Source organism: Rousettus aegyptiacus, unplaced genomic scaffold (assembly GCF_014176215.1).
Source record: "Rousettus aegyptiacus isolate mRouAeg1 unplaced genomic scaffold, mRouAeg1.p scaffold_m13_p_9, whole genome shotgun sequence".
NCBI lineage: Eukaryota > Metazoa > Chordata > Mammalia > Chiroptera > Pteropodidae > Rousettus > Rousettus aegyptiacus.
Window position 1 is genome coordinate 78,801,310 of NW_023416312.1, and position 14,190 is coordinate 78,815,499.

General features: G+C 32.6%; 1 pseudogene; it reads left to right on the top strand.

Annotated features, from left to right (window-relative positions):
• The first annotated feature begins 264 nt into the window (after positions 1 to 264).
• LOC118608017 lies at positions 265 to 383 on the top strand (annotated as a pseudogene).
• The last annotated feature ends 13,807 nt before the right edge of the window (positions 384 to 14,190 follow it).

A 14,190-nucleotide genomic window follows, 5' to 3' on the forward strand; every position in this document is an offset into this window, starting at 1 on the left:
ATAAAAATTTTCTCTTAATTTTAACCTATAAGTCAATTTTAAATAGTTTTAATTATTTGATTTTTAAATACACACACACACACACACACACACACATAAGCTAAAATGTGTCCTGTTGGCTGCATTTTGTGACCTCTACTCTATAGTCTAACCTGGAGATCAACAAAAGAAAATAAAATGTTTATTTTAGGCCAATTAAATGATGACATGAAATGCAAGTCGTATTAAAGTCGTATATATTTTTTACCTTAAAAATATACATTAGTCTATGACCATGCCATCCCGAATGTGCTCGATCTCATCTGATCACAGAAGCTAAGCAGGGTCGGGCCTGGTTAGTACTTGGATGAGAGATCACCTAGGAATACCAGAAGCTATAGCCGTTATTTTACACACACACACACACACACACACACACACACGCATTAAAATGATAGAATATATACTTAAGTACCACTCATTTATCCACTAGAAAAGAAAAATTTAAAATCAGTAAATATCAACTAAGCTAATTAATGATTAGAAAGAAATGTGTGTATGCATATATAAATATATATACATATATACTTTCTACTTTAGTTATGTTTCAGTGTCATTTAAGTTTTAGTTTTAAATTATCATTTGTATATAATTCTGTTATTTGTAACTTTTTTTACTCTTCAAAATATTGAAAACCTCAATTCTTTATACCCAATTTATATCTGTAACAATTTCCTCTTATAATACATGTAGATTTAAACACTATGCAGTGAAGGCATCAGTCACTACAGAAGTAGTAGAAATACTAGTTTCTGATATTAGTTATATGGATACATGTTAAATAGGGAAGGAGATATTGTAACCACAATTAGGCAATGATTCTATTGTTTGTATTCTTTCCTATGGAGTTAATGAGTAACTTGAGAGACCATAAAAAGCAGGGAGTAAATGATGTTTAATGATCCAAGAAGTCATCAAGTGCCTAAAAAGGAACTGCAATATCAGGCATCATTGCCCTTATGAATGTCCACTGATATAAGAAGAACATTTGAAGTTTATTTTTGCATACATTTCCAAGTTAATATAACTCATTCTGATGGGAAAAAGAGAAAGATATGTATTTCTGGAGCTCTGATCTATCCGTTGGCATTTTTGTTCCTCACTTAAAATAAACCTACCATTTTCACTAAGACTAAAGTGTCATCTTTATAATTAAATTTTAGGTGACACAGCAAAATCAGTAATGAATTACGCTAGTAGAAACTCTACTTTCAAATGTTAAAGGACTAAAATTTAATTTTAAATGTGTTCCAGAGATCTGAAAGATACGTTTCATTGGAGAGGACATAATGAGAAGATTAAAGTGGAAACATCTCAAAGTAAAAGGTAACAAATCATACAAAGATACCCATCTAGTCATGACATATGTCTCACCCTGCTCAAATATAAATTCTCAGATATCTTTTAGGGGAAAGAAAGAAACAATTCTGGAAGTGGATCAAAAAAGTCTAATGTGTCTTGAATGTGATATAATCATAAATATTATAAACATTATACCTCATTGTTTCAAGGGTGGAAAGTTGTTATCTAAATTAGAATTTATAAACTGCTATATATATTACATATCATCATTTCTACATAAATATTGAAAAATGGCTAGTTTATACAATAGACAAAGCACATTATGTAAACTGTATGCTTACCAGTCCCCTGAATATTAGATAATCCATTGATGTCATATTAGTTGGCATGAAATGTATTCATTTTACATAGCTCTCTTTTATCCTTATTTTGTTTCCTTTCATTAGTAAGTTTCAGTCTGTTAAACAAAAAAGACATTTATAATTTATACATACTTATTTGAAAAATGTGAGACAGATTTAGAGACAGATAGAGACAGAACTGTTTAAGGAAAACAATCAGCAGAATATGTAGTGGATGAGTATTAGCTGACAAGCCAGGACCATTCAAATTACTCAGATCGAGGCAGAGAAAAGGGAGATAGAAATTGTATTTTTTCTTTTACCAAAACTACCTGTAAATAATTTAGACAGTTTGGAATAATTTTTTTTTTAATATTTAATGTTATTATAGAAATGGAGGTAAAATATAAAAGCAGACCAAGATAATTTATATTATCAAGACATTACAACTCCGGCAAAATATTTAGATTTGTTATAAACCAAAATAGAGGTATCTGAGAGAGTAAAATATAAAGCTGTGAAAAGTTAAACTATATAAGTATTTAATGGAAATCTGAAAACAGTTATGGATAGACTAGAGGTAACTTAAAACAATTATTGTGTATTGAGCCCTATTGTATATTGCTACTGGTTATTCACATGGACAAATATGGACAAATTTCTAATTTTATAGGTGTTATTATTTCAGGAATGTTTTTCTCTTATGTGAAAAAAGCGAGGTTCAGAAATGCTAAAAAACTTGTAAAAGTTCACATGGGCATACAGAATCAAAATTTTGTGCCAGATCTGTGTTGTCTTTACTGTTTCCACTATGCCATATTATCCTTGTACAGATGCTGTACTAGCAAATTACCACTTTAATTGTTCCAGAAGTTTATTATTTAGCAACTTACAGTATCTTATGCTAACACTCAGAAAGAAAACACAAAGTGCACCTGAGGAATAAATATGACAATGAAATAACATACATTTTTTCTTCCCATGAAAATTCTTTATGATTAGGCTATTGTCCTTAGTCCCGTACCTACTACTTTTATAAAAAGCTTAGTCATATGTTTTCCTAGTCCAATGAATGTTAAGCTGTGGTTGCAAAACTTGAGGCTGAGCCACATCCTCTATCTGCCACCCAGAGGGCACCTTCCACATTTCCCCCAAGACAGAACACCACAGAGCTCATGGGGAATATGAGAAAATGCTACCCAAACTTTGCTAACACTGATAGGGACTGAGACTGTAGATAGTGAGCATGATTGACTATTTATAAGAAAGTGAAGTAAATAGTAATGCTTTGTCTAAAGTAGGTATCCAAGAGTCTTTGACACCACCTAAAGGACACCAAAAGAAAAAATGCCTTCTTAGCAACAACCTAAGAGAGACCTGTATAAAATAAATCTTCTTTCTGGAAAAAAAAAAGCAAAATACACTTCCATGAATACCCAGGCAGAGAAATAGTTCATTAAACAACATGAACAACCAAGGTGACAAGGCAGCTCAAAAAGAAAGAGAAAAATCGCCAGAAAATAAACTTAAAGACAGAAATACGCGACTTAAATGACAGAGAATTCAGGAAAGTACTTCTGAAAAAAAAATCAATGAAATCCAAAATAATTCATAACAACAATTCTGGGAACTGAAAAAACAACTAGATGAGCAGAATGAGTTTTTAGCAAGGAAATTGAAACCCTCAGAAAGAACCAAGTAGAACTTCTGGAGGTGAATAACACACTAAAAGGCATGTAGAATGAAATAGCAAGGTCGGGAAATAGAGTTGACTAAATGGAGGGAAGGATCAGTGATATCAAAGATAGAAATCTAGAAATAAATCAAAAGGAATGAGAAAGAAATAAAAAAAATTAAAAATAATAATAGAGAAATACAAGACCTAGCTGGTACCATAAAGAAAGGAAACAAGTATAATAGATATTCTCAAAGGGGAGGAAATGGAGCAGGGATTAGAATGTATTTGCAGACAAATAGTCGATGAGAATTTTCCAAATCTAAGGAATGAGCTGGAGCTTGGAATTCGAGGAGTCAAAATAAACCCAAATTATCTCAATTCAAAAAGGCTTCCTCCAAGACACATTATACTAAAATTCTCAAAAATCAATGACAAAGAAGGATTTCTTAGGCAGCCAGGGAAAAGAAGATGGTAATATATGAAGGAAAACCCATTATATTATCGTCCAACTTCTCAGTATAAACCTTACAAGAAAGAAAAAAGTGGAAGCAAATATTCAAACTATTAAATGAAAATAACTACAAGCCAAGAATAATTTATCTCCATTAGATACGAAGGAGAAATAAAGATGTTTCCAGATGTAAAACAAAGCAAAACAAAACAAAAACAAAAACAAGGAATTCTCCACTATGAGGTCTGCATTACAGGAAATACTGCAAGGAGTCAGCTCATCTAAAACAAAATGACAAAGAAAAAATATATAACTGTAAGTATTTGACTAGCAAGCAGATAGAAGCAGAGGAGTGCAACCCTTATTGAGAAAAGGACATTGTAAGCTTAAATGATGAGAAGAAATTTGCTACTGCAAGAAAGTAATGAAACTTCAGCATAAAAAAGGGACAAAATAAGAAAATAATGACATAAAAAAGAGAGGATTCAAAGATCCAAATTCACAAAGGGCAATGGAGATAAGGCACATGAAGAAGAAAATGGACTAGTACAAACACACACACATACACACACACACGCACACACTCCTCCACATATTCATAATGGTAACCATAAACTAAAGATTCAGAACTGAAGTATATAACATAAAACAAGAAGAACGAGAGAGAAAATTCACAAAACCCAACCAACCCCCCCCCCACACACACACACAAACACAAGGAAAAAGAGCAATGGTAACACCAAGCTGCCAGAAAGCAAAAGATGAAATGGCTATAGTAAAACCTCATATTTCAATAATCACCCCACATCTAAATGGGTTAAACTCACCAATGAAAAGGCACAGAGCTGCAGATTGGATCAAAAAAAACCAAAACTGAACCATATGTTGCCTCCAGGAGACACATCTCAGTTCCAAAGACAGATATAAACTCAAAGTGAAATAATGGAAGATGTTATTTCAAGAAAATGGCATTCAGAGAACACCAGGAATAGCAGTACTAATATCAAATGAAATAGACTTCCAAATGAAAAGGGTAAAGAAAAATATTAAAGGATACTTCATAATAATAAAGGGAGCCATACACCAAGAAGACGTATTATTTATTAATTACTATCTCTGCTCCCAGTCAGGGAGCCCCAAAATATATAAAGCAATTACTAATAAAACTAAAGGGAAAAACAGACCAAAGCACGATCATAGCAGGGGCCCTAATACCTCACGGTCATATATAGAGAGATCATTCAAACAAAAATTCAATAAGGAAGTCACATCTTTAACTGACACATTAGACCAACTGGACATAATTGACATTTACATACCCATTCATACCAAAACAGCTGCTTATACATTCTGCTCTAGTGCACATGGAATATTTTCAAGGACTGACCACATACTGGGACACAGAGATAGCCTTAACAAATATAAGAGGGTTGAAATCATACCAACTATATTCCTGATCATAATGCTTTGAATCTAGAGATCAACTGTAAAAAGAAATTGGAAAGAACCACAAATACATTGAAATTAAACAACGTACTATTAAAGAATGACTAGGTCAAAGAAGAAATTTAAAAAAATAGATGAAGAGATACATAGAAATGAATGATAATAATACTACAATATATCAAAACGTTAGGGATATGGCAAAAGCGGTAATAAGAGTAAAGTTCATATCATTATAGGCCTATCTCAAAAAACAAAATCGAGCCCAAATAGACTATCTAATGCTTCATCTTAAAAAAAAAAATAAAAAAAGGAATCCTAAAATCAGCAGAAGAAAATAAATAACCAAAATTAGAGCAGAATCAAATTAAATTGAAAACAACAACAAAAACAACAACGATAAAAAAAATAAATGGAACAAAGAGCTTGTTCTTTAAGAGGGTTAATAAAATTGACAAACCTCTGGATAGACTCACTAAAGGAAAAAGAGAAAGGACACAAATAAAACCTGGGATGAAAGAGGAGAAATGATGACAGACACCACAAAAATACAAAGCATCATACGAGAATACTATGAAAAAGTATATAAGACCAAATTTAATAACCTAGAAGAAGTGGACAAGTACTTAGAAAGATGCAACCTTCCTAGACTGACTCAAGAAGAACTGGAAAATCCAAAGACACTGATCGGCAGTATGGAAATTGAAACAGTCATCAAAAACATACCAAAAAGTAAAAGTCCAAATATTCACATAAGATTTAGTACCTATTCTCCTCAAACTCTTCCAAAAAATCAAAGAGGATGCAATGAGCAACTTTCTTACTCGTTTTATGAGGCCAGTATTACCCTGATATGAATACCTGGTAAAGATAACACACACATGCACCCAGAGAAGAAAACTACAGACCGATCTCTTTCATGAACACAGATGCAAAATTCCTAAATAAGATATTAGCAAACTGATTCAACAACATATTAAAAAAGATTGTACATCATGATCAAGTGTGTTTCTTTCCAGGGACACATGGGTGCTTCAACATATGCAAATCGATTAATGTGATACCCCACATAAACAAATTAAAAAATAAGAATCGTATGATACTGTAAATAGTTGCAGAAAATGCCTTTGACAAGATACAACATATATTTATGATCAAAACACATAACCAAATCGGTATAGAAGAAAACTATTTAGCATAATAAAATCCATATACCAGAAACTCTCAGCCAACATTATGTATAATGGTAAAAATCTAAAAACCTTTCCTCCAAGGTCAGGAACAAAACAAGTCTGTCCACTATCACCACTGTTATTCAATATAACATTGGAGATTCTAGCTAGTGCAATCAAGCAAGAGAAAGATATAAAAATCATCCAAATAGGAAATGAAAAAGTCAAACTGTCTTTATTTGCCGATGACATGATTCTCTATATAGAAAACCCTAAAGACTTCAGAAGACAACTACGAGAAACAATAAACAAATACAGTAAACTTTCCCATGCAAAATCAATGTTCAAAAATCCATAGTGTTCCTATACTCTAATAAGGAATTGTCAGAAATGAAGTGGAAAAAAATAATTCTTTATGTAATTTCAACAAGGAATAAATCTAAAGAAACATGAGAAGGACCTATATAATGAAAAGTATATGACCCTATTAAAATAAATTGAAGAATAGACAAAGAAATGGAAAGGTATTCTGTCTTCTTGATTGGAAAAATCAACACAATTAAAATGACTTTATTACATAAAGCATTATACAGATTCAATGCAATCCCCATCAAAATCCCATCGACAGTTTTTAAAGAAGTAGAAATCATCAAATTTGTATAGAAGCACAAAAGACTCCAAATTGCCAATGTCGTCCAGAGAAAAATGTATGAGACTGGAGGCATCACTCTCTGCCTGACTTCAAATTACACTACAAAGTGGCAGTAATTAAAATGACATGGTATTGGCAGAGGAACAGACATATAGACCAATGGAACAGAATTGAGAGTCCAAAACTAAACTCATGTTTACATGAACAAATTATTTTTGACACACCAAAAAAAAATGCAAAAATATACAGTGGAAAAAGGAAAGCCTCTTCAATAAATGGTACTTAGAAAACTGGAAAGCCACCAAAGTTAACTCAAAATGGATTAAAGACTTGAATATAAGACCTGAAACAATAAATTTCATAGACGAAAACATAAGAACTAAACTCATGGACCTTGGACTTGAAGAGGATTTTATGAATTTGACCTCGAAGGAAGGGAAGTAAAAACAAAAATAAATGAATGTAACTACATCAAACTAAAAGGCTTCTGCATAACCAAAGAAACTGTCAACAAGATAAAGAGACAACCATCCAAATGGGAGAAGATATTTGCAAGCAACACCTTCAATAAGGGCTTAATATCCAAAATATACAAAGTACTTACACTACTCAATAACAACAACAACAACAAACAAACAATCCAATTAAAAATTGGGGAGAGGCCCGAACAGACAGTTCTCCCAGGAAGACATACAAATGGCCAACAAACATGTGAAAGGATACTCAATGTTGCTAACTATTAGGGAAATGCAAATCAAAACTACAATGGGATACCATCTCACAAATTTTGGAATGGCTATCGTCAAAAGGACAAGTAATAAGTGCTGGAGAGGATGTGGAGAAAAAGGATCTCTCATACACTGTTGATGGGATTGCAAATTTGTACAGATACTATGAAAAACTGTATGGATGTACTTCAAAAAACTAATTGATCTATCATATGATTCAGCAATCCTTCTACTGAGTATTTACCCCCAAAGACTGCAAACTATTGAAAAAGATGTTTGCACATTAATGTTCATACTAATATTATTCATGATGGCCAAGACATGGAAGAAACCAGTGTCTTATGATAGTTGATTGGCTAAAGAAGCTGTGGTACATATACATATATACAATGGAATATTACTCAGCCTTAAGAAGAGATGAAATACTGCCATTTGCCAAAACATGGATGGACCTTGAAATAATCATGCTCAAGCAAAATAAGCTAGAGAGAAAATGTTGAAAATCACATGATGTCACTTATACGTAGTATATAAACCTAAAACCAAACAAACAAACAGAGACTCATGAATATGTACAATAGATTAATGGTTACCAAAGGATGGGGAAAGGACAAGGTAGATGGGGTAAGAGGAGTCAAGTATGTGGTGACAGAAAGATATGTGACTATGGTCAGTGAACACACAATGCTATATATATATATATATATATATATATATATATATATATATATATGCCTTACTGTTCAGTTGTACATTTGAAACTCACTGGATTTCGTTAAGCAATGTCATCATCATAATAATAATAAAAAATGGAATTCTCACAATAAAAAAACACAATGAGCTACCACCTCACACCTGTTAGAAAGGGTATTATCAATAAGACAATTAAAACCAAGTGTTGGAGTGGTGGTGGGCAATAAGGAATCTTATACATTGCTGGTGGGAATGTAAATTGGTACAGTCAGTATGGAAAACAGTATGGAGGTTCCTCAAAAAAATTAAGAGTAGAATTATCATATGATGCAACAATCCCTCTTCTTGATATCTGCCCCTCGAATAGGAAAACATTTATTCATAAAGATATATGCACCTCAATATTCATTACAGCGTTACTCACAGTGGTCAAGGCATGGAAACAACCTAAGTGCCTTTGATAGATGATTGGATAATGAAGAGGTGGTACACACACACACACACACACACACACACACACCATGGAATATTACTCTGCCATAGAAAAAGATGAAATACTGCCACTTGCGTCAACATGAATAGGTTTTGAGATTATAATGCGAAGCAAAATAAGTAAGACAGAAAATGTGAGAATCATATAATTGCATTCATATGTGGGACATAAAACTGAAAGCAACAAACAAACATGAGAAACATACAGAGACACTTGGACACAGACACTAATTTTGTGGTTACCAGAGGGAAAGGGAGTAGGGGGAAGGTATATGAGGGTAAAGGGGGTCAAATAAATATATGGTGATGGAAGTAAATTTGACTTTGGGTGGTGAATACATAATGCAATACAACTATGATTATTAAATTATACAGTTCAAACCTATATAATTTTTTAAAATATCACCCCAATAAATGTAATTAAAAATAGAATATACTTGTTTTGGAAATTTAAACAAAGTGAACTAAAATTATTTCTTATTTTGAACCTTCCTTAAATCTCTTACTTTTATAGTCCATGCCCATGAGTTTTAGAGGTCTTTAAAGGTCAGATTTCTAAGGCAAACCTGCTTCTACTAGGGAGAACTAAGAATCTATTTGTAATATATTTGGAAAAAATACATTTGGAAGTATCTAGGAAGGTGGCAAATCAGGGGAAATAAAATTATCTGATGTAATTGAGGATGATCGATTAGGTGCTTCCTTTTCAAAGAGCCTATTTTTCTATAGTTTATCTTTCTGGGTTTCCAGGCTTAAATAAGCAGATTTTTTAACCATGATATGAATCGTTCATTAAGGTCAATCACTCTTACTTGTATTGCAATTCATAAGATTGGAGGAGGCTGATCTCATGCCCTGGTCTCAGTGTGGTGCATAATTCAGATCTATCCAATGCTTCTCTTCTTGTTGGAGTAATTGGTTTGAAGAAGAGCCTGTGCCTATGCTAGACCATTAAAATAAAGTTATCTCTTTTTTTTGAATTGCTAGATCTAAGTATAATGTACTAGGCCTAAACATTCTGCTAACTATCTTTGCTAATATATGGCAGAAGCCTGCCAATTATTAAAGCCAACAGAAAGAAAAGCAGAGCCAACCTTATTTTATCTATGCATTTTTAGTCATGCAAGTCAATAAAGTTATCTGTATTTGCACATGTAAATTAGCTCAAACTAATTTGAATTGGGTATGTGTCACTTGTAACCAAAAGAATTCTGACCAGTACAATTGCTAAATTCTATAAAATGCTTACTATGTTGTAGATACCGGGAAAAATTCTTTATGTCCACTACCTTATTTAATCCTTCTAGTGCCTTAGAAAAGTAGATTACTGAAACTTAGATCCTGAACACAGTCTGGATCTAAATGTCAGCTCTGTCTCTTTTTTGTTTGTATGACTTCAAACAATTTACACAAGCTCCCTGTGCCTCTGTTTTGTTTGTTTGTTTGTTTGGGAGGATAGTAATAGTACTTGCCTCAAGGTTTTCATGATTAGTATATTATTTTATGTATGTATGTATGTATGTATGTATGTATACACACACAGTTCTTAGAACACCTTCTGACTTATTCTGAAGATGAGCTATTACTTCACATTTTACAAATGAGAGAACTTAGCATCAGAGAGGTTAACTTATCCAAAATAATACACCCAGGAAGCGTCAGAACTCTGATTTGAACTAAAGTCTGTCCTGTTATGTCCCAAATTCATTTTCCTAAGCACTGTTATGATTTAGATAATAACAAATAATACATTATTATTATTATTATTATTATTATTACCTTTTTTGAATGCATATTATTTGGTAGACACTTTTACTATATCATTTAAATCTACAAAAACTCTGAAGGCTAGTATTATTATCTCAAATTTTTATTTAAGACAATTGAAGCTTGGAAATAAATTCCATAAGGTAATTGAAGCTTAGAAATAAATTCCAGCCAGGGTCACTATATAATCCATTGACTGTCCAACCACATTGTTCAGCATGGTAGTGCTGCAAAAGCTAGTAAATGTCAGAATCTGATTTCAAACTAAGCCCGGCTGCTTCTACTTTTATGTTCTTTCAGCTTCACTGTCTTTAGCTGTCACCATTTTCTAGTCTTTCAGCCACCTATATGGCAAAACCATTTCACCATTTACAGGCCAATTATTTTAAACACTAGGTTTGAAGAGGGTCAGGGATCATAGGTATATATGATGTCATTACACATTGATGGGGACAATGTATATTTGGTACAATTCAAAATGATATAGTAGAGGTCAAGGTAAGCTAACTATAGCTACCATGTCTAATTTACATTTTGAAAAAGATGTACCAGGCCTAAGAAACCCTAGATTACCTCGTACATTTGTGACAGCTTTTATGGCAATATAGTATACTAAATTTCAAAGTTAAAACTTAAATATTATAAAATACACTGGAGTTCATAAGGCAATCATAAAATTGCCAGAGTGAGGGGAGAAATAGTATCTTATTTTTATTTAACATTATTTTCCTAATGCTTAATAATAGTTCAGCTTTTTTACCTTAAGTTTCTAGTTTCCATTTTTATATTGATTTTTTTGTTTGTTTTCTTATAGGTTTCTAAGAGTTCTTCATATATTCTGGATACTAAAACATTGTCTACTGAATAGTATGTAAATATTTTCTCCAAGTATTTGACTTGTCTTTTAACTTTATACTCTTTCTTTTAACTAGCCTTCCTTTTCCCATATATCAGAAGTCAAGAAAATATTTTTGGGTGGGTCAAATCCACACAGTAGTCTACGAGCCGTCAATGAGCTACAATTTTTTTATTTTAATTTTTTTAAAGGTTGCAAAAAAATACATAACACAGACTGTGTCTGGTGTATAAAACCTAAAATATTGACTATCAAGACCTTTACAGAAAGTTTGTAGACCCCTGCCATTAATTATAATGATATTCTCCTAACATTTATTCTAATGGTTTTATTTTTCATATGTAAATGTTTATAGTGCCTGTAATTTATTTTAAGGTACAGTTTGAGAAGGAATCTTTATATTTTAATGAGAAACCAATATCCATAATACAGTTTATTGAGTGGTCTATGCTTCTTTTTGATATGTAATAATACCTCTCTCACATATTCATATACTTTCTCTCATATATTCATAAGTTTGAATCTATTTCCAGTTCTTCATTTTGGTGGATTTGTTTATTTACCCATTCTTGTACCAAATATCTTTTAATTAATATAGTTTCATAATAAATTTTATATATGCTAGATCTAGTTTTACATGTATGTTGTTTCTTTTCAGAATTGTTATATATATTTGGCTCTTTACTATTCCATATTACATAGTTTAGAATCAGTAAGTCTAGTTCCATGAAAAACCTTATTAGACTACTGAATGAAACTGTATTAAACTTATAAGCCAATCTGGGAAAATTAAAATCTTTATAATATAGAACTTTTCAAACTTATTTCTAAGTATATTATAGTTCTGGGATACTTTTTATTGTTATAAAATAGTGTTTTTTTACTAGTACATTGTCTAATTGGTCATTGCTGATGCACAGTACTGTAGACTATGTTTGTTGATGTTCTAGTTAGCAAATTCAATCAAGTTTTTTACTAGTTTTCAACATTAGCTCTTGGGTTTCTGGCTTGCCTCCTCTCACAACCACATCAAAATTACAACTAAATTACAGGATAGTCATCATTTGGAGTCACATGAAGTCTAGCTAAACAGAAGTTCTACAACTGGGGACACATAGAAGAGGCCACCTTGAAAATGATAAGAGAGGCAGAGATGTGAAACAGACAGATCTCACACTCATATGTGGCAGTTGAGAATTGAGAGAAATCTGTTGGCTGTGGAGATCCCCCCAGAAGAAAGAGGTGTTCCCTCCCCACACTGGGGTCCCCAACCCAGGGTTCCAGTGCTGGGAAGAAGTTCTCACAACTTCTGGCTGTGAAAACTCCAAGCAGTTGTGGTTGAGGGAGATGGAGGGCTGAGGGAGTGACAGACTTTCCTCTTCAGAGGTCTATGCACAGACTTACCAATGATGATCTCACTTGATCTGAGCTCCAGTTCTGGGCAGAAGCTTAAAAGGTATCAGGGACATGTAGGGAAGAACTGAGTTGTCTGGCTTGAGGTTAGGGGCTGGAAGGGCAGCTTTCTCACAGAAAGAACTGCTGGGAGAAGCCACTTTTCTTTATTGAGTCCTCCTTACTGCTTAGTTTGCAGAGTTCAAATCACTGATGATATGGATGCTCAGTAAACTCAGGAGAAGAATAGTTGAACTTAAGGAGAATTTTAACAAAAAGAAAAAAAATGAAAGTGGAGATAGAAAACATGAAAAAAGAATGAGTCAGAAATGAGGAATACAATAACTAAAATGAAGACTATCTTAGGAAGAAGAAACAGTAGATGAAATGAAGCAGAGTATTGATTTGATTGTTTAGAAGATAAGGTAGCAGAAAACACCCACTAAGAACAGCAAGAAGAAATTCCAAAAATATGAGATAGTTTAAGGCACTTGTGTGACAATATCAAGCATACAAATTTTCATCATAGGGATATCAGAAGGAAAAGAGATTTGAAAACCATTATCAAGAAATAATGACTGAAAACTTCCCTAACCTAGACATATTAGCCCAGGAAGCACAGAGAATACCAAACAATATGAACACAGAAAGGCCCACACTGAGACATTTTAGAGTTAAAATGCCAAAGATTACAGACAAAGAAACATTTTTAAAAGAGGCAAAAGAAAAGTAGTTAGTTACCTATAAGGGAGCTCCTATAAGACTGTCAGATGGTTTCTCAATAGTAACTTTTCAATCCAGAAGAAACTGACATCAAATATTCAAAGTGATGAAAAGCAAGGACCTACATCCAAGATTACTCTACCCAGCAAAACTATCACTTAGAATTGAAGGACAGATAAACAGCTTCCCAGACAATAAAAAGCTAAAAGTTAATCCTCACCGCCAGTATTACAAGAAATGTTAGGATATCTTTAAGAGAAAAAAAAATATTGAAAATATGAATAATAAAATTGCAATAACTACATGTTTATCAACAATTTATTTTAACTTTATTTTATAATTTATTTTTTAAATTAATTTTTTTCATGGCATTTGTTAACAAAATCCAATAAACTTCAACTGTGCACTTTAACAGTAAGGCATATATTGACACTGTGTATTCACCTCCATAGTTAAATTTC